General features: G+C 39.4%; 1 protein-coding gene across 4 annotated transcripts in view; it reads left to right on the top strand.

Moving 5' to 3' along the window:
* Positions 1–21866, top strand: part of FAM53A (family with sequence similarity 53 member A) — a 73229-nt gene that overhangs the window by 50087 nt on the left and 1276 nt on the right. The gene's annotated exons all lie outside the window — the stretch shown is intronic.

Genomic DNA, 21866 nt, shown 5'->3' with positions numbered 1-21866 from the left:
CTGCTTTTGCGTTATTCTGTCTCCTTTTACGGCTGTATTATGTTGGTGACTGTAGTCACTTGTTTTTCTTGTCCTGCTCTGACCCTTCCAACTGATGAATTCCTCATGATGCAGTTTGATAATATGACCTTGTGCTTTTCTATAAATGTGCCCATGATATCATTTCAATCGAGTTCTTGAATATTCCAGCCTTCCCTTATGTGGCTGATGCCACTCAACTTTAACTAGTGAAGTGCGTTAGTATTATGTACTCTTCAGGGTATTTTTTTGTTTTTCCTTTTAACCAGTCTTCAGTTGCATCATCTATAGATGGCCACATCCATCTTTGTGCAGTTGTTTTGTATGTTGATTAGGTCTGTCTTCTATATGAAGTTCACAGAATCAACCAGGTTGGAAGAGACCTCAGGGATCATCGAGTCCAACCGTTGCCCTGACACCACCCTGTCAACTAGACCATGGCACTAAGTGCCATGTCCAGGCTTTTCTTAAACACATCCAGAGATGGTGACTCCACCACCTCCCTGGGCAGCCCATTCCAATGTCTAATAACCCTTTCTGAAAAGAAATTCTTCCTAATGTCCAACCTGAACCTCCCCAGTGAAGTTGTTGGTATTGCTGCACTATGTCTGGCAAAACTAATGTATGGTGTTTTAACTGGTCATTGAGGTAGACAAGCCTAAGAGTTGAGAGCATCAACTCTCAACAGGTTTGCGTGCCACTCTTGAGGTAAACGTGCTGGTGCTGTTAAGTACATAAAACTAAAGAGCTATAGTTCTTGTAAAACTATCTGGTCATGATGACCACATGGATGTTGAGGAAAATATTTAAGAAACAATTCTTCTCTGGACTTTTTCATGTACTTTTGTAGAATAAGCAATTGAGGTTCAATACTTAGTTTATTTTTTGTAGGCAGCTCAAGCTTGTTGCTATTACGGTTTTTAATACAGACTATCTTGACTTTTTATGCCAAGTGTATGTCATAGTGTGGTTTTGAAGAAGTAGCCCTTTTCCTTTTGGGATAAGGTGTAACTTCCAAGACTAGTTGTGTCATGCCGTTGTTATGGGCCCCCTTGGACTGAAGTCTGGTCATTTAGCTGCCTTGCCTATCTTGCTTATGGAAAAGTGTTTTAATCTGCTTTGATTATGTCAACAAGGGTAAGTAGAATATGTTAAGAGTTGCAATTAATTGCTCTGCTGAGTGGGGTGTGTGATCTCTTCAGCTCTAAGGGGCTGAAGATGTGCCAGGGCTGAGGTTTTTCTCTGGAACCAGATTCTGGTTTAGGTCTGTTTCTTTGGACAGCAGAAATGGGCATGTGCAAGAAACTGAACTAGCACTAGTAATTCAGATACAGTTCAGAGGCTTTTTAAAACTTTTTCAAGTCTCCGCCCAGGAAACTTCCTGTGAGATCAGTACACACAAAGAAGATAAGGAGGTCCTAGATTTTAGGTGGATTAGTGCAGCAAAATCATCTCTTGTGGTGTTTTTGATGTTCAGAAGGACTTTCTGAATTCAGTGTGATGCATAAACATATTAGAGAAAATAACTTGCTTCAGACTTGTCTGTAAGACTACTTTAGTATAAATGACTTCTGTGCATTTTGGTGAAAGAATAAAATTGGTTTGCAGTAAATGTAGCTGCAGTCCTGATATGAAATGAGTTTTTCTTCCTAAAAGTTCAAGGGTAAAGACTTGTATATATGTGTGGAGGGGAATTTCCATTTTAAAATGAGAATGGTTTAAGTTTGCAAAAAGCGAGGGGAAACTTTTCAGTGTTTTAGAAGAATTATCTGAGAGTAGACAATATCAAGAAGGCTTCTAAAGTCTGGGGGCTTTTTCTGGTGTGGTGGAAGGGAGAGAGCAGCAGGAAGGACACCCAGTTCTAGTGTGCAGTCCATTAGCTAGGATTTGGAGTGTTTCTGGAATCCGTGTGGGGATTTCCTCGTAATCAAGTAGTCAGATGAATGAGGTTCTTACTGTGCATTTTGAAGCAACAGATTAAATTTTTGTTACATTGAAAAAGTTCTTTATGGTAGAAATCAATATAGTTATTTCCAGGCAAGTCTATATAAAAGATAATGAAGAGTAAATTAGACTAAAGTTCTTCCAGATTTTGCTGGTTGCTTTTTGTCTAGATATTGGGAATTGTCCACCTTTCTGTGCAAGCAAGAGACCAAAAAATGAGTTATTTTAACATGCTTTTCTTTAGGTCCTGGAGTATTTTGTTTTCTGTTCTTGAATAATTCTCTAATCTGATTCTTTTTTATGTATGCATAGCAGAAGGAGCTGGCTTCAAATTTGCTCTTCAGAGATCAAAAGTATCAGTTTGAGGTGAAAAATACTGCTTCTATTTGGGCAACACAAGTTGAAGTTAGGACTCGTGTTTTGGTACCAGGAGGTGTTGCAGCTTTTTTCTAGGTGACTAGCTGTTGTCATGGTTATAGTTTCTCTGCACTGTTCCCAGTGTTGGAGATCACCGTAGATTTTGAGGTTGCTTTGCCACGTGAACACATCTGCTATGTTGTGTATCTGACTTTCAGGAAAATACTTTGATCAGGCATCACCTGTCTAGTTCAAATATGCAATTAAGTAGTTCAAGAAAATATTTTGCATTAACTAGCAAATAGGATGGTACCTTGGAGATTAGGTCTGTTGTAATAATGGAGTGATGGAGAAAAAAATGCAGCTCCTGAACAGGAGTTCTTAACTCTGAAGTGCAGTAGAAGGTAGTCTGAGATGAAATACGATTTCTAGGTACAAACCAAGTTGTCAGTGGGATACGTAGTAGATATGTCTGTCTTTATTAAGCTTAATTTTGCTAGGTCAAAAGATGTGTCTTGCTGACTCTATTGTTGGTGACAAATCTGTAATGACTAAACTAGTACTCTGACTTTTAACAGTAAAACTGCAAAAATGTGGAAAGCTTGTCTTAGCCCAGGCTTTTTGGAGTCTCAACTGCGGCACCCTTTAGGGCACGTAAGTCTAGGTAGCTGTCCATTAGTTTAAGTTGCAATACTGGTATGACACACTTCATCCACCTAATAGTCCTTTTTTTAAAAAAATAATTAGTGCACATTCAAGATTCTTAATGTAACTCATTCAGTGCACTTTGAAATGACTGTTCCATCAATATGGATGTTTCCTTAATAGTACTTCCTATATTTTAACTAGCTTCACATAGCTTTGAGAAAACAGCAAAGACATCCTCAGTTCTTAAGATGAACTTACTCAGTTCTTCTGCTTGCTTCAGCTGCATACTAAGCAGCCAGTATTGGGGTTCTGTGTGCTGATAACTTCATTATTAATGTGGCTAGCTTGTAAACTTCAAGCAAATGTCTAAGTGCTCAAATTATGGGTAGAAACTGATAAACTGAACTAAACTAAAACATAATTTACTGAATATTTTGTTAAATGTAACTAAAACACTTTACAGATCATCATCTTGCCAGTTCACTTTTTTTTTTGGTCCAAAATTCTTTCTTCTGCTTCTGGGCATTATAAAGAAGGATGATAGGGGAAGCAAAAATGCAGAATACTTCAGACACTGGGAAAGGAGAGAGGATCGATTTATTTCACTCTCTTCAACTTCCTGGACAAATTTGTCTTCCTCTGACCTAGGACCATTGGTTCCAGCTGCATAAAAGCCAGAAAACTCATCTGAACTGAACTTGTGTTTAATTGAATGGTGCTTATTTATTGCAAGGTGTATGGGACAATTTGACAAAGGCTATCTTTCGACTGTCAAACATCTTTCTCTTGTAGTAAGGGAACACCCTCTGGTTTTAATTTTGAGAACAGAACTAACATTCTTTCACACGAATAGTTTTGCAGTATCACCAAAGGAAACTTGGTCTTTAAAAATGTGGTTTCCCCTAATCGCACCATCAGTTTGACAACCCATTATTTTAAGTGGACAAGTTGTGTCAAGGCCCACATACATACAAATGCGTTGAGGCTTGCCTGTGTAGCACAGTTACCAAGTGAGGAAGAGTGAGTTTTGAAGGACAAGGACTATTGTAGAGTAGCTGAATGCAAACACTATTCTCTTAGTGCCTTTTTCCAGTCCACCCATTTTGATCAGTTCTTCCTCTGTAGGTGCAAACCCTCGGTGATCTCCATTTTCCTCTAAAAATGGAGAAGGCGCATGGGGGGTGCAAAAAAGGGCCTTTTACTCACATCAGTAGAATGTTTGAAGTATCTCTAGCACAAAGGTGGGTCTGTTTTCATGACAGTGGGATAAAATGTTGCATTGTGTTTTGGAGGCCTATTGAAAATCTTTAGCTTCTTTCAGTATTTGCAGTACCCCAGCGCTACAGGAATCATTACATAGTTTGTCTTGATCAGAAATATCAAAGGGTTAAAATTTTACATGCAGAGTTTTTCGTGTGTAACTGCCTTTATCAGTGAAAAGGATTAGCTTTTGTTTTATTTCCAAAAGGGCACAATGCTTCTTGCACAGGATTTGGTGCAGTAGTAAAAGAACATGCTGCACATACAGGGTAAGGGTAAGGAGGAATGGTGGACCTCAGTTTGATAGATGCTCAGGTCTGCATCAGTACTGGGGCTTGGCTCAGTGTGTTTCCTACTCTGGATGTCCTGGCACTTCACTGAAGTCGCTGGTATCTGTGGTGGGTCATGGGTGTGAGTCTCTTCTCTTTCCACCTTGTCGTTACCCACGAAGGATGTACGTAGCAGGAGGCTCCAATACCACACTTAACCAATATTTGTTTCCAGCTTCCGACCTGCTAAAGAAACTACCTTGCCTCAGCCTGGCCTGAATAGTAAAACTAGAAGGCAAGTAGCCTACACGGTCCCTTCTTGTGCAAGAGGTAGACTAGTTTGTCAGAACTCAAAACCTCCATATGTGGTTGCTTGGGCCACCAAACACACACATTTTATGAATGCAGAATTTAATAGAGCCTTTAAGACCAGGGATCGAGCAAGTTAAGCCCTACAAAGGTACTGTCCTTCTGGGAAAGGGTTTTGCAGATTCTAGCTATTCTTCAGGCTAGGTTGTTGATACTGTATGAAGCTGCCTTTTTTTTTTCTTTGTCTAGTTATATTTTAACTATCTCAGCTTTCAGTTCTGTTTTAAGCTGATCAGCATGCACTTTGGCTGTCTTCTAGACTAATGCACATTAACAGTAAGAAGCAGGAGAACTTTGCAATCTTTACAGTATTCAAACAAGAATACTGTGGTGTAAATTGTTTAGCAGGAGTAAAATTTTTCTGAACTTCAGCTAACACTGGGCAACTCCACTTCAACTAGTGTGTTAAAACTTGTCCTTTTAAAAAGATGCACATTATAAGGGTATTTAGATTGAAATAGTAGTTTAAAAATAATTACATATTTGAAGTAGTGTTATGATGTACAAGCAGCATGAAAGATGTTAAATAAGATCTTAACGTCTATGACAGGTGCCTTGTGGCTTAACTGTCATGTCCTATTTTGTAGAGTTTCAAGGTTACTTGTAGCTGCTATAGTGTGTGCTTAGAGTGGCAGAAATCAGATGTGCTTGAAGCATAGTCAACACAGAGCCTCGCTGGAAATTCTTCATTAGTGCACAATAATAAAATTGTTCCCAAGTCTGAGACTCCTGATGTGCTCTAAATCTTTAAAATGGAAACTTAGTGTGTGGGTTTTTTTTCCCTTCCCTCCTTACAGCTTTTAATTAGAGTTTACTTTTGAATAATAGCTTGCATAAGCAGGGGTTTTTGAGAACATTATTCATCGTACTTGTTTTAAGGATACTTACCTGAATCAAAATACAGACTTCAGGATTTGAAAGTGATTGGTACTGCTGTAAGTGCTCAATGCATAGTGTTCATTGTGTTAAGCATTTTAAAAATACTATTTGGATAGGTTAGCCTTTGTAACTTTCACATGTGTTACCATAGAACCAGAAATCACTTTAAGTTGAATTTTCTAAGGCTTGTTAAAAATGCATGTCCCAGAGCAAAAACCTTGCTTTTTTAATTTTGTAAAGCTCATGTAGTTGGCACAGGAAGGTGTGTTTTCAGGGCATGCAAGAGTGCAGTTGTGTTGGTAAATGGCTATTAAGCTTGTTAAATTTAAGGACTTTGTACTTGTTGTGTGCTAAGTCAGGTGAGTAGGAATGCATTAATGGGATTTAATATGATACAGAAATACTGAACTTTGCAGTGGAGTGTGTTTAACTTTTAGACTCACCTCAAATTTATAACTAAAGAATATATATACTCTATGTTGAAAAATACTATCTTCTGCTATTCATATTCTAAAATAACTTAATTTCTTCTGCTGTCCCCTCTCCTAGGGGGAGAATACACCTCTGGGACAGTTCAAATAACCACATGAAGAAGTAAGAATTTTCTGTCTTCTCTGTTACTGAGCCCAAGCTGCTTTAACAGCAGAAAGTATAGACCCTAGGTAGCTAAGTAATGATTAATGATCTTAAGTGGCTTGAGTATACTAGACAGAATTTTATTGACCCCCATCTTTTGAGGAGCTATTTACTTCTTCATTGAGGTTCAAACTATTTGGTTGCTACCTTATCCCGGAAAAAAATGTTCCAAATTCAGGTTGGGGAATAAACTTTTTAACTGGGGACAAACTTTTTAGCAGGACCTGTTCCAATAGGACAAGGGGTGATGGTTTTAAACTAAAAGAAGGTAGATTTAGACTATGTATAAGGAAGAAATTTTTTACAGTGAGGGTGGTGAAACACTGGCTCAGGATGCCCAGAGAGGTGGTAGATGCCCTGCCCCTGGAAACATTCAAGGTCAGACGGGACAGGGCTCTGAGCAACCTGATGTAGTTGAAGATGTCCCTGCTCAGTGCAGGGGGCTTGGACTAGATGACCTTTAAAGGTCCCTTTCAACCCAAACTAATATTAGCTACTTAATTAGGATAAATTGCGAGTCTCCTAATGGTTTCTGATTTTTGCCAATGTATGATTTGATACTGCTAAGACCAGATGTATATCACTTTAACATAAGCTTGCTATGTAAGAATATCGGCTGAGAAAGGGTTTCAGTGCTGGAGTTGTGGATCACAACTGCTTAGACCCTTCCAGGCACTGGGGTGGAGAGGAGAGATCACTGTGTGGATTAAGATGTACAGATTCTTCTGACTTGCCAGTTCCCTTCACTGGCATCAAGCCATCTCTCAAATGGGTATGAACTTGAGAGTTAATCGCGAAGTCCTTTCTTTGTGATCACTGATTTTTAAGGACAGATAACTGTCATCTTTCCATTGCCATCTGGTGTGTAAGGGAAGGGTGGATGGGCGGATCCCAACAAGCCTTGTCCTGGCTCTTTTTGCCATCATCTTCTCCAGTTGTTTTCTGAGACTCTGTAATTCATTTGTCCCTATAGTCCTGTCTTAATGCAGAATCGTACTAAATAAGCATATGTGCTAGCTAATAAGTGTAAACTTTGTAAAAGGAGTAAGGTAGGTTACACCCTCCAAATCTGTGTAAGAATGCATGGTTATATATGAAGCTGATACTGAGTGCACACAAGTGAGCATCCTGGCCCGCATGAAAGTTAGATGCTTTGGTACAACACTTGCAACAAGCTTCATTTTGAAGACTTCCAGATCCTCCGATTACATTCCTGGTTAATCACCAGTATTAATTTGTTCTCATGTTGTAATGTATTTGCAGGTTATGCAACAGCCTTAGGGAATTGAACTACAAGTTGCAAGCTTAGTTTTTACTCTTAAACATACTTGGCAATAGCTTTTAAATTTACTGTGACAGTTACTGCATGTGTTGGCTTTTGTCCATGTGCTTTATATGGCCACTGAAAGTACTGCAGACTTTGATTCTCTCCTTTGAACCATTTTTATTGAACTCCTCTCAGTTGAGGCAGGCTGTCCTTTGAAATGTGTCCTGTCAAAGTAGCACAGATTTGGAGCTTTTTCCCCTTGAGAGGGTCAGACCACTGGGTACATCAGTTGGGAGCAGCCACTGAGCATTGTCTGGCAGATGGGGCGCAGCAGTTTCTGCTAGGGCATATGGAGATGCTTCTCACCAGGAGCAGATTTCAGCATCCTGGCTCTGATCCTGGGAATGGCCCGACTGCATCACACAGCCAAGTAGCCCTTCCGCCTACCTGGCAGTTTGTTGGACTTGCTGTTAGAAGTGCTGTGCCCTGTTTTTTTCCACTGAAAAAGAAAGTGGTAGAGTGGAAGAAGCATCCCAAGGGCTGCTAGTTCCTTCACACTCTACAATTATTGTCACATAATGCCAGTGCCAAACAAATGTTACATTAATCAATAATATTGATTGTTTGTTTGAAGGTTTCAAAGTCCTCAGGACTCTTTGTTGGAACCCATTATAGTGGCTGTATGTTTGTTATGCATTTGTAGAATTTAATTTTGACCTATGTGCTGTATGCTAGGATTTATTATTTTTGCTGCATGGCTTGTACTTCCCAGGAATGCTTGACTTGTGTGACAAGCCCTAGTAAACCAGCTTGCAACCCTTCCTGCTACTGCCCTTTGCAAAGGGTAGGAACTCCATGAGCTCATATTTTAGATGAGTTTTCTGCCTTGCTCCAAACTAAAATTTCTTAATCTGACATGATTAACTGTAAAGCTTTCAAATATTTGTGCTACTATTTTGGGTAAAAAGGAAACTTTTGTGAGTCAGGAGGATAAGATGAATATATTGCCACTATCAAGTGCATTTCTGAGAACTTAATCAGTATGCAAGTACCCAAAGCCTCGCTTCACTCGCTGTTCAAGGAACCGACAACCCCTTCACTCTGTCCCTCTTGTCATGCTGCAGAGGCCACCAGTGTTGTGTCCCATACTAAAAGCAGAATATAAATGTAAGCTTGAAGAGGTAATTTGAGGTTTGGGGCAGCTTTTGACTGGGTGGCAGCTGCAGCTTGAAACACCTCATCTCACAGAGGCAAGGTGCCTGCAGCAGCTGCTTATGATTTGTGTCTCCTTGTCTTAACAGCAGCCTGGCCTGGCAGAATGTACTTGTGAAAAAGTATCTATGGGTTTAATGAGGGTGAAACTTGGCAACTATTCCCTGGAAAAGAACTGCCAGGAGTGTGAACACTTTTCAGATGGCTTAATGCAGTTAATGATCGGTTGCTTCTTTCCAGATAGTAACCTTCTCTGTGTGAAACATGTTGCCCCTTGCATTAAAAAAGTCTCTTCAGTTTTGTAACTGAAGGCAGTGTATACTGTTACATCAGCCCAAGACTGTCCAAAGTCAGCAATTTTGATTTCCAAAACGTGATTAGGAGGATTGCTGCACAATAAATACTCAGCGTGATCCTTGCTTGTGCTTTGATTTAGGCTCTCTGGATTCTTTTAAATGGACAAGGAAGAGGGAATAATGGGTAAAAGTATGTTCTTGCCTAAGCAAGGGAACGAACTGGAAAAACAGATGGTGCTAAAAATAGTTTATTACCAAGGTCTAAATATGGCTCCATGTTTTTTTTCCTTATAAATAATGCAGCTATAAATCCTGCTAGTTATCAATAAGTATTGAATTAACTCCAAACTGCTGAGTGTTACAGAACCTCTTGGCAGCTTTTCAAGCTTGGTGTTGCTCTTCATTCATAGGATCAATGTTTAATTCCTTAATGGGGGAAACCTAAAGAATTCATCCTTTGAATGGAAACATAGATGCAGGGAGCTTGAATGAGTAGGCATCCCATTGCAATGGAAGGGGAGCTGTGCTTGATGAGTTCCTGCTAGGTCGCAGCCAGGATGAATCTCCTCCTTTTCCGCAACGCATGAACAATCAAAGGCTCCTTTTTTTTTTTATCTACTGTTGCCATGGAGGGCATCCATTTAAAGTTCAAATTCCAGCAGGCTTGGGAAGAAGGAAAGGAGATAGGAGTAGGCTGGCCTGGGAGATGATAGCCAAGCATCAAAAGTGAGCTGAAGACAAGCCAGCACTTTGTCCTGTGACAGGACAGACCAGGCTGGGGGTATTTGGTTTTGAATGGATGCCTGGAAGTTTTTTTTGGACTAGTGAATGAAACGCTGCTGAGGTAGCAGGCGCAGAGAGCATCTGGCGTTTTGCTTTCTTTGCATCAGCAGAGTGGGTCACAATGTGAAATTAGGCCCGAAATGGCATTTAATGAAGTGAGCCCTTGTGCTGGAGGTTCCCTGTGCTCTGACAGCGAGGGAGTACAAGCCTTGAGGATAGTGAAGGAAAGGAAATCTCATTAAGGACAGATTTTTTTTTTCCCTCCCCTCTTTTGTAAATGGTGCTGTGTAACAAATGTCTTGCAAATAACGAGTTTCTCAGAGCTGTTCGGCACTGTGTTGCTTTGTCAGACCTGAAACTAGCGTTGTGTGTTTATGGTACTTTTCTGTAAGCAGTGTGCTAATAAGAGGACAAGGCAGCTTAATATCTGCTGCAGACTTGCTTTTCCTTTCTGGCCAGTTCCTGTATGTACAAGTAAGTATTTGCTGTTGAAAGAGCTAATGAGTACCAGACCAGCTGCATCGGACATTATGAGAAAAGGGGCCTTCTATTAACTCCCAAGCCAGGTTTCAGCCAGCTGTGGCTATTTTCTTCTTTAATTATTACTTAGCCTGTCATAAAATTGGATTATGCTAAAATTATTGGTGATGTTGTTTGGAATACAATACAATATTGAGTTAAGAGCTATGGTTTGGTGTTATATATAGGGTACTTATAGTAAATGTGCCTAAGCTGTACCAGAGAGTTTAAAGAGAGGTGAGAGCACTTTTCTCAGGTTTTACCATCTGGGTTTTGGCAGGTGGCAGGGGATTAGGTGTTTTTTTTTTTTTCCTTGCTTTAAATTACAAGAGATGGTGGCTAGCAGGAGAGTTGAGAAGTGTTTAATCATGGATATGGGAACTTTTTCACAGATCTCTGGGCAAAAAATGAAATACCAATTTAATTTTTAAAAATTTATTAGAAAATTTGTTATACTGCTTGGAGTTTAACAGGGTAATTTTGCTCTTAATATTCAGTATTCTTGTAATAACATGGTAATCAAATCAATAGATTAGTGTATCTGTACAGTACCAGAATGGAAGGACTCATAATTCTGGAACTAGGCTTTGGTCTTCCATACTCTGAATATTATATGTTATGAAACTTCCCTTGCTTTTTGACAGTTGCTTTCTGACTTGATGTATCATCTTCTGAAAGGGACCTAAACCAAACTGATTCACCTGAGGATTTTCTCTACAGAGAGGTTTACCAAAACCACTGTGGAAAGTCTTGAGCTTAACTGTCACTTTGTCTTTTGTTAGTCTTGCATTGCAGAGATCAGTTCCTGCTGCATGTATCTACTGGTACCTAGGTGTGGTAAAAGCAAAACAGATGTCTCACGCATGTGAAAATGAACGGATTTGAATTTATCTACATCAATTAGTGATGTCAGTTTGTTCTTCTGTTAGGATGGGAAATATTTACTTGTTTACATGCTCTTTTCAAGTATATACAAACTGAAGAGAAGTTAGTGTGGGTTTTCTAAGTTGCTGTTAGATGCAACTTTTAATGGAGTACAGTTACAAGCAGATGTTTTCTGCATAAGTGATCTGGGAGGTAATGGCTTGGTGTTGAAGTTAGCTGCAGATAATCAAATAGCTGATCGGTTCATATACTTGAAAGTACTCAGTTCTTTATATGCTGATGATGACACATACTTCTGCAATAAAACTTAAGCATTACCAGAAATTGCATTTTAAATAAATGAGGCTTCTGACGAGTTTCCTGATTTCGGTTTTCATTATAGTAATAACCATGTGGTTAAAACTTAAGACTTTTGTGCTATGCTAGGAAGCTTGCAAGTTGTAGTAGTATAAACAAATTTGAGTCTTTAAAACAAAGTGTATGTAATACTTGAATGTAGATCTTTTTGAATATTACAGCTTTTTCATGTGAACTCTGTTTTTGTCATGAAATAGAGGAAAACTGAAGTTGGCCATACAGTGAGAAGTGGAGCTCAGTTTTAGTGTTACCACAATGCTTTAGGATTTTGAATGTTGACTCTGTCTTACACAGAAGTTGCGTGTACTTAGCTTCTCTTCTGACTTGTTATGATGTATTTTAAAATGTTGTTTTTCAGTGTGGCTGAAGGATAAAGGACCACATATGTGGTTTCCTTACTTAACTTTTTTAAAAAACATATTGAGCATCAACTGATGAAGTGTTGTCAGCTTTGGTATTTGAAACAATAAACAAACTTGTCCAAATCATATCTACCAAACCGAAATTTTAGCACAAGTTGACTCAGTATTAAAAAAATCTCTAGCAGGCTTGCCACTTGATGTTGAGAGCATTTCCTGAGGCACCCAGTTTCAGAAACGTTCAGAATGGTCCAAAATCAGATACCAAACTAGAAAAAATGCAGTGCATGTATTAGAGATTGAAGGTGAATAGTGCTAATTCTGTTCTTTCTGAACCAATGTGTTACATTCAACTTAACTTGTCTCTGGAAATAATTAGTGGCGAGAGTCCACCTACAGTTTGAATTAATGCTCCTACAAGAATTTATTGTTAAATTGTGGAGTTCTTTGCATTGAGTTGAGCAAAAGATTTGTAACAGCACTTGTACTTTGTCTGCATGTGTATATACCCATGTGTGCCTGTGTGCACTAGTATAAGATTTTGTTTTGGACAAGTATTTCTGTAGTGGAAAAATCGGTCTGAAGAAGGGGGAACTGTTCCCAAGCTGAGGTTGTTTCCCTTTTTCTCCCATCCCCCTTTCACTGGCAGAAGTGAACTTTATGGCCCAATTATAGAATCCCTTAAAATGCTAGTTATGATAGAGTGCCAGCATAACCCAATAATATAGGTGAGGTTGACATCTGTCAGTAACTAATGAGGGCAGCCTTAGTATCAGGATTTAGAGTTTACTTCTCTAATTTCTTATAAATTTGACCCATCATATCAGCTTAATGTTTGAACTGAGGATAAGAAGAGTGAATTTTAAGAGAAGTTGGTACGTGGGAGTGCTCTGCAAAAATCAGTGCATATGTATTCAGTTGTGAAAGTAATTGTTTGCAGCTCATAGCAAAGTCATGAAGGAATAAGACTTTGGCTAAACTGCTCAGGAATAGAAGTTCTCTATAAAAATAGATGACACATAAATGGCAGGAAATGAAGCCAATATGGTCATGTTTTGAAGCCACAAGGGTCAAATCCTGTCCTGTGTTACTCTGGTGCATAATCAGTCAACTTAAACCCTGTTACTTGAGAACAGAGTTTGGCATGGTAAAGTGAACTTCAAAATGGGACTGATTATTAGGAGTTTTGTGGAAGCACAGCTACAGCTTTTTCTCTTCTTGTTTGAATGCATTTATTTAGAAATCTAGTAAAACTCCTGGGTTTGGAGGTAACTTTATAAAATGTTGTTTCAGAGCTGACTGTAGTATGCAAGTCTGTTAATTCCTCTGTCAGAGGAATAATATATTAGAAGGCTTTGACTACTTGGGGAGGTCTCTTTGGTTTTGGATCCTGAATGTTGAATCCTGAGAGATGATACTGTAAGCAATCATATTCTTGTTAAACAGTTTTCTTGTACTGTTCAGGGATATCAACATTTTGAGCAACTGTGAAGTATGTTAGTATATGGCTGTGTGAAGGGATGTGTGTGTATCTCATGTTAATGATGTGAGTGTGCTTCCTTATTTCCCAGTTTAAAATGCAGAAAACTAGATGGATCTTCACAGAATCACAGAATGTTAGGGATTGGAAGGGACCTCGAAAGATCATCTAGTCCAATCCCCCTGCTGGAGCAGGATTACCTAGATCATATCACACAGGAATGCGTCCAGGCGGGTTTTGAATGTCTCCAGAGAAGGAGACTCCACAACCTCTCTGGGCAGCCTGTTCCAGTGTTCGGTCACCCTCACTGTAAAGAAGCTTTTCCTCATATTTATGTGGAACCTCCTGTGTTCCAGCTTGCACCCGTTGCCCCTTGTCCTGTCAATGGATGTCACTGAGAAGAGCCTGGCTCCATCCTTATGTCACTTGCCCTTTACATATAAACATTAATAAGGTCACCCCTCTGCCTCCTCTTCTCCAAGCTAAAGAGACCTAGCTCCCTCAGCCTCTCCTCATAAGGGAGATGTTCCACCCCCGTAATCATCTTCGTGGCTCTGCGCTGGACTCTCTCTAGCAGTTCCCTGTCCTTCTTGAACTGAGGGGCCCAGAACTGGACACAATATTCCAGATGCAGCCTCACCAGGGCAGAGTAGAGGGGAGGAGAACCTCTCTTGACCTACTAAGCACACCCCTTCTAATACACCCCAGGATGCCATTGGCCTTCTTGGCCACAAGGGCACATTGCTGGCCCATGGTCATCTTCCTAAAATCTGCATGAATTAGACATTATTATTTAAACTAAGTCTTTATAAAATCATTCTTTCATATTGTTAATGAAGCTGGTAGTATGTACTTTAAGTTGTTTCTTGTTTCCAGAGGCTGTGTTCCTTTTCTAAAAGGAAAGGTAAAAGTTCTTGAATCGGAAAAGATGGAACAACTTTGGCAAAACATGAATCATTTCTGCCGGGAGAGAACACGTGCTTACATTGTTTCCCTCTGTGCCATTCTACTACAAAACCAGATGTGTTCATCATCCCTGTATGAACACGAACGGTGCAGCTGTTTGTTCATCACACCATCACTCATTAATGCACTTGGCTGGTGTATATTTGCCAGACTGAAGCCTCTCGAGCTTGTGCAGCTCAAGCACAGTGGAGGCCCAGTTCCACATTGTCCAGCTCTTTGGTTTATCCAGAAGGTGGATAAATCCGCTGTCTGTATTAGAGGTGTGCTTAGAGTCAAGCAGGGAGTAGGAAAATAACTAGATGAAGGTGTGCAAAAAGTTATTTCCCTTAAGGCAGAGCAATTGCTTTGGTCCTGCAAGAGCCCCCTGACTCCAGCTGCTGCCGAAGCAAGAACAGGGCTAGAACCCATCTTCCTGGCCACTATTCCTGCTATTTCAGTGCCCTTCTGAGTCTTTTCTGTGGTGCTTCTTTCCCTTTGAGGAAACCTCTGTTCTAATGCATTAGTGCATTTCAGATGAACACTGCTGCCGTATCTAGTAGTCATCTTGTTTGGCTTAATCTTCTTTCTCCCTGGCCAAAGTCTTGTGCTGTGTTATTGAGCTGAACAAAGCCCATGTCATTATGTTCCACTTTGTTTGACACTATATTGATTATTAGCCAGTTCAGAACAATTAAATCTCCTATGTGACCCTCTTCTGTTGTAGTTAACGGAATAATTCATAGCATCTGTAGGTATTTATGCTTGCTGGACTGGTACAAAGAGTAGTTGAAACTTTTTTACTTAATTACATGCAGGTGAAATAGGTAGGTCTGATGTTTGTAGAATTAATTCCACATTCTCATAATAAAAGATTGCATGATTTATACTTACTGAAACAGGAGAGGTAAAAGGTTGCAGTTCACAAATTCACTGAAGTAGAAAATGCAAGATGCCAACATCTTAATTAAAATTCCATATTGTAAACTTTTTAAAACAGAATTTAATGTTGGCCTGGGTTTTATATAAGGGGAAAATTGCCATATATGTTCACCCCCTTCAAGTTAGTATTGCTGTCCTGACTGTATTACATCAAGTACTGCGTTAACTCACTTAGCTTCCAATTTGTCTTTAAAAACAAACAAAAAAAGTTAACCCCTGTGGTGAGTGGTCCTGGACTTGTAGAAACTGCTAAACCCCAGCACTTGACTTTCCTGTAAGTGTATGTTAGCTCTGTACTCACCTGCCCCATCCAACCAAAATGTAATTTAGATAGGAATGAATAAAAAACACCAGTAGTGTTTTGTCTGCTCAAGTTCAGTTTAGAGAAACACCTTTAGGCTGACAAGCTTCTCTTGAATTTGCAAAGATCACCTAAACAACTGAGGGGAAAATCCATGGGCCCCCAAAGTTTAGGTAATCTTTGCAAACCACTACAAGAAAAAGATATGGAGAGGATATTTTGTTTGAATACGAAATTTGATTTCATATGTGGAGTTTCTGTCATGAGTAATTTTTATGTCTGACTTTGGGGCAAGGGGGAAGAAGGTGTTCAAGTTGAACTTAATCCATGGTAGTTGTAATCGCTGCCGTATTTGGGATCTGCCATGCCTGTGACTTCACACGTGGCTATCTGGATTTTGGTGTGATAGCAGTGATTTTAATTGAGTCTTACAAAGTTTCCTAGGTAAATGAGTCAGCTACTGTACAGGTCTGAAGACTGTAGCGCATGAGTGTGTTCACAAAATCTCCCCACCAGTATGGGTGACCAATGTGTGTGGACTGCAGCGGTGCTCAGGCAGAGAACTGGACTCCTGATCCCTCCCCAGTCTTTGTGCATTTTGGTTTATTCATTTGTAGACCTTTCACTACTCCAGTGGTTTCTGTCAGGTACCTCACGTGATGAACAGCTTTGTATTCTTGCACGTGAGTATAACTAGACAAATTCAGCATTTCAGTTAAATATTTGTTTCATTAAGCCATAGTATTTTTTCAACTTATAGCACTAAATAAAAAGGCAAATTAAATCACAAGTTCTTACAGCTCATAAACAAAACTTATAAGGACACGGTGGCACAATTTAGAATATAAGCATAAAAATCTAGGCCAATAAATAGATCAACTTTCATGGTAGACTACACCAGAAAACTGTATGCTTAAATCTAGAACAGTCTGGCTAGTGGAAGATGAAAGCCTGTTACTTCATAATGCTGTTCAGCATTTGATGTGAAATGAGTTGATGTCAGTTTACTTCTCTTCCTGGGCACCTACATCTAAAAAATTAAAATAACCTTTGAAGATAGAGCAGAGACAAAGTACTGAACAACTTTCATTTCAAGTCATAGCCGTATTGCTGCATGTCACTTTGTATTGATTTTTAACTAGGTCTGTGGCTTTGCAAATAGGATTTATCTTATCTGACTACAAGAACTGCAGCAGTAATTTTATCTCTGTTGTAAGGAATAGTTATTATAGTTAAGTGTCTGATTACTTGGCAAAATGGTAGAGGTTGTTTGCTCTCATTTATATCCAGTATTCCATGTTTTTTTTCTGCTTCCTAGTTATAGATGATGAAATAAGTGTTGCATTTTTGAATATTAAAAATACATGTCAAATTTCCAGGAAAATGAGATGACTGCAGAGCTACAAAAAGTGAACAGCATGTTTAGTTCCCAAAGCGAATTTGATCAGAGATCAGATTTTACCCATGACAGTGTCAGAAATTTTCTAGGGATTTGATTCTGTTTCCATGAAATACATAAATAGAAATGTTTTTAACTACTCGGTTTGTAGCTCAATGCAAAAAAAAACACCGACAACTTTTGGTTTATTTCAAATGCATCATTTAAAAAACTGCAATGGTTTTTGACCTGAAGTATTTTTTTTTATACACTTGAATTTAAAAACGTCATGTATTTCTACACCTTCAATTTCTCATTTGAGCAGGGAGAAATTCTTTCCCAGTTAACTTTGTTTTTTAACTTTTGGAGTGTATTAGCAAGCTTCAAGCATATAACACTATGAAAAATACTATATTGTTTTCCTGCTGTCAGCACTACTTCATACCAATGAATTTCTTCTCAACTGCAAGCTTCTTAAAGCTAAGGTTATCTGTGAACACTGAAGTATTCACAAAATGCTCAGTGCTATTCAAGACAGAAAAGTCAGTCAAACATCAAGAGCTTTGTTCCACAGAAAGGTTAATAGTTTGTTACGTAAACACAGCATTTTTCTTACTATTTTTCACTTTGTGTAGTAGAAGATGCAGGGATTAGGACTGTGATGGGATATATTTTAATCTATACAACCAGCTGATATTTCTAGTGATTTATGATAAACTCTGCATGTCTCCAACTTGAATTGTCACAGGTGATATTAATGCAAGTAATTAGCTGCATGAAGTGAAAATTCAGTTTACAGGGAGGGACACTGTTCACATTGATTTGTGGTAGGATGGGATATCAGTCAGGTGATGGTGTGTTCAGAAGGCAGTTTTCAACATGATTCAATGAGCTGTTTAGGACCAGTCTTTTGTGACGGTTTGTTCTTATAATTTAAGTCCTTCCTTAAGTCTCCCTCTTAGCTTCGTTAAACAAAGTCTCTTAGATGTCATGAATTTGTACCATGGTTGGAGTTCATTATTGCTGAGGCTAAACTGTAACCTCTTTGGGGGTCATGCTGTATGTGGTGCTTCTAATCTAAAACTTAACTGTGGTATGAGTTACCAACAGCAAAGGCATTTGGTTTTGAGCCAGTCTGACTAATCTTTAGGAAACATAAGCCCAGGAAGTGAAATAAGGACCTGTGAAGCCCTCAAAGGGAAATGCAGCCCATTGAACTTGCTCCTTCCCCATCTCTATTGGCTGGGTAGGTACAGGGAAGCAACAGAAAAAGCCATGTGTTGCTCCATGCTCGGGCTGCCTCTTCAGTGTCTTATGCTTGGATTGGTTGCCGAAATTCCAGGATCTCCTCATCATGAGGACCACTGCATCACCCACATCTTTCATATCCCTGGTAGAGACCTTAACAGTCAAGAAACCCTCTGTGCTGGTATCTCTTAAAGCATCTTCTTGTGTGTTGTACAGTTGTAGCAAAAGTCTCAGGATGGGACAGAAAGCAAGCCAGATAACTAGTCTAATTAGTCTGATGAATCCTCTCTCTTCCTAAGACTGTGGGCTCAGGGAGCAGCCCATCCTGTCATGATAACTAGTGCTGAGAAGCAGTAGGATGGGTTTAGGGCTTCTGGTGGCTTCAGGCTCCCTCTGCTCCTCACTGTGTACCAGCTGCTGCAGCTGCATCTCTTCAGAGCAGCTGTGTCTTCTACCCCCATTCAAACCTGAGGGGGAAAACGGGTGGACTTGGTGTATGATGGGGCATGGGAAGAAGCATGAGAACTGCTGCTCCCGGTATACGCTAGGTTTTCATGCACATAAATGACTTGTTTTTCTCTTGACTACTGTAGCAAATGCTCTATTTTTGTTAGTAAAACAAAAACAACATTTTAATTGCTTTTTATATTTGGAAAGTGATGTATTATGGGTTTCTGAACTGGAGGTTTAGTAAAGAGTACAGACGTTAGCTTCCTTTCAAGTTACTCTGGGCCTTTCTTGTTTGCTTTGTGTGGCAAGAGTCTAGAGAGATTTCTTTTATTTCCTTCCCCACCATTGTTTTCTGTACAAAGTTTTGGTTTTTTTTTTCCTTAATATTCAGACATTTTATCGCCTCGCTTCTTTTAAAACTCTGAGTTTCTTTTTTTTTTTCTTTCCATCACACAAAAGAATACTTTTAGCTGATTGAGTTCTATCCATTGCCAACTGTGGACTCTTTTGTCTTGTTAGTCTAGCATCCTTTATAAAATGAGGACCATTGAGCAAGTCCTCGCAGGCTCCCCACTGAGCACAATTGTGCTTGAAAGGTGTGGTACTGTACCAGTGTAACATGTAAAGCTGTAGTTCAGAGGGCTTGAATGCATTGCAATTTCTACCTTTTGCTTTGTGAAAGGAGTGGGATTGTGCTGTGAGATAATAAATCCACCTATTTTTAGTTCGGTGGGGTTGTGACAAGTGGATGAACAAAGAACCAGTTGAATGCACTTGCTGTTGTGTTGAAACCGGGTAAAAGTTCCCATTCAAGTGGTTTCAGCACAGTACAGCTAACAGGCAATTTCCCATTTAGGTACACAAACCTTCTAGAAGGACAGCTGTGTGGTTGGATTAATTTCTAGCAGTAAATTGAATAAAAGATATTTTGAAGGGGGACTAGGGAATTCCTTTCTAAAACATTGAAAGCAGGAGACTTTCAAAGCTTTCCTTTATTGGATCCCTTTCCTTCCCAGTGCCTACTATAAGATTTAAAGAACTGAAAATATTGTCCCCTCTATGGAGATCCACAACAGGAAATATGTTCTTCTTCAAAGCAATGAGATAGAATTAGGATTAAAATAACCTTTAACGCTTTCTACTTCAAAAATATACTGTTTTGCTTTTAAGTAAATATGAGGGAAATTCACACCTCTTAGTCATATAAAGGTGCTCAAACATTTGTACTCGAGTAAGCTGTGAGCTACATAGAAATGTTTTGAAAACAGGAATTCATTTTATACCAAAGCTGTTTTCATAGGGGAGTGAAATTTGGAAATAGAAAGCTTTTTGATTATGCAACATTATCAGTGTTGCTGCTGCTAGTCACATGCAAAATCAAATGTGGGTTTTAACCATAGCTAGCAAAGACTTTGAATTCCTCCTGACAGAACTATGGTCAACAGTCATTTTTTTTCTGAAAGTTGATCTTTGGATGCACGTCTTGGAGTTGCATAAATCAGCTCCTAAATGAAGTCTTGTTTGTGTCTGTCCAAGCAAACTAGATTATCCCTTACAGAATCATAGAATTGTTTTGGTTGGAAAAGACCTTTAAGATCATCGAGTCCAACCGTTAACCCAGCACTGCCAAGTCCACCACTAAACCATGTCCCTAAGCACCATGTCTACTCTTATGGATCCTTCTGGCCCTGAAACCTATGACTTGTTAACTAATGATCTAATGTATGTTATAAGATATGAAAGTTGTTTGAGCAAAAGAAGAGCTGTGTGCAATACAGGCATAACAAACCTCTGATCAGAGGTGAAGAGTGCCGCACTGTAGTGTTTTCAGGTGGTGCGGGCTTGGGGAATACTGCTGCAGTGTCTTACCTGCAGAGAGATACCAACGTGGTGAACCACCATCCCTTACCAGCACTGCTCTTCACTCCTCAGCCTAGTTGTGCTGCAGTTAAAGTCCAAAACTCAAGTGTTTTGCTTTTTACCTTTACCCGAGCTTTCCCTCAAATAAACTTTCTATGTAGATTTGATGTAGGGGTGTCCAAGGAACTGTATGGACTTGCAGAGTGGCAGTGGGCTTGTCTGCAAGATGCTAATACTTCAGAAATGACACATTGGGGGAGGAAGCTGGAAATGGGTGTGAAAGTTGGTCTTGTTCCCTGTGGATCTACTTGTAATAAAACAATTGCTGTGCGTATGTGAGATTGGAGTCATGTAACCAGGAAGATACAGAAAGCCACCACAACTTCATTCTCCTGGCTCTTACGACCTCTGAGAGGAGCCCTGTCTACTTCACCCTCCTCTCACTGGGTGCACTTCTATGGAACAAAATTTAGAAGTTTCTCACTTATTAAAATCTAAGTTCTGCTGTCAGCATAGTTCTGTTTTTCTTAAATGCTGCTTCTGGATTCTAGTCAAGGATCCCTTACAGTTACGTGAGCAGTTTAGGCATTTTATTCCTTTATCTGAGGGACAGAGGTAGCACATTTACTGAGGTTTTCTTTTCTTTTTCATTTGTCTAAGGGTGAATGCCCCTCTGTTTTTAATATACTTTTCATTCAAACAGAATTGCTCAAATTCCTGAGCTCTTGTTCAAATGGTACCAAATATAAGACAAACTAAGCTGACTTTTTGGAGCAAGACACTTTGACTAGAAGCTTGGTTTTCTCCTGTTTTGAGGTTACACAAATCTGCAATTTGCCTTGCAGACTCTCGCTGTCTCTGAGGTGAGGCCCGAGGGCTCATTGTCTGCGTGCTTGGGAACTTTGAGAAATTTAATTGTTGACTAGGCAGCAGTGCCGTTGTCTGACCTAACTGCTGATGTTACCAAATGCTATGCTCTGGATTTGCTAGAAAGCTCATACATCAAACTGGGCATCTGTTGGTCCTCATTTAGTTGACTAAAGCTAGGTTTTTAAATCTTTCTGCATTAAAAAAAAAAAAGGGGGACTAGTAGTTTTTCTCACTAATGGGAATCTACACTGGCAAAATATATGCACAGAGCTAGATTGCACAGTAAGTAAATCGTTTTTCTTTTTTTCCACATATGTGGCACTCTAATTTTGAGTAC

Source organism: Nyctibius grandis, chromosome 6 (genome assembly GCF_013368605.1).
Source record: "Nyctibius grandis isolate bNycGra1 chromosome 6, bNycGra1.pri, whole genome shotgun sequence".
In the NCBI taxonomy this organism is placed as follows: Eukaryota; Metazoa; Chordata; class Aves; order Nyctibiiformes; family Nyctibiidae; genus Nyctibius; species Nyctibius grandis.
Note: the sequence above shows the minus strand (reverse complement) of the source record. Positions and strands in the feature narration are given on the sequence as shown.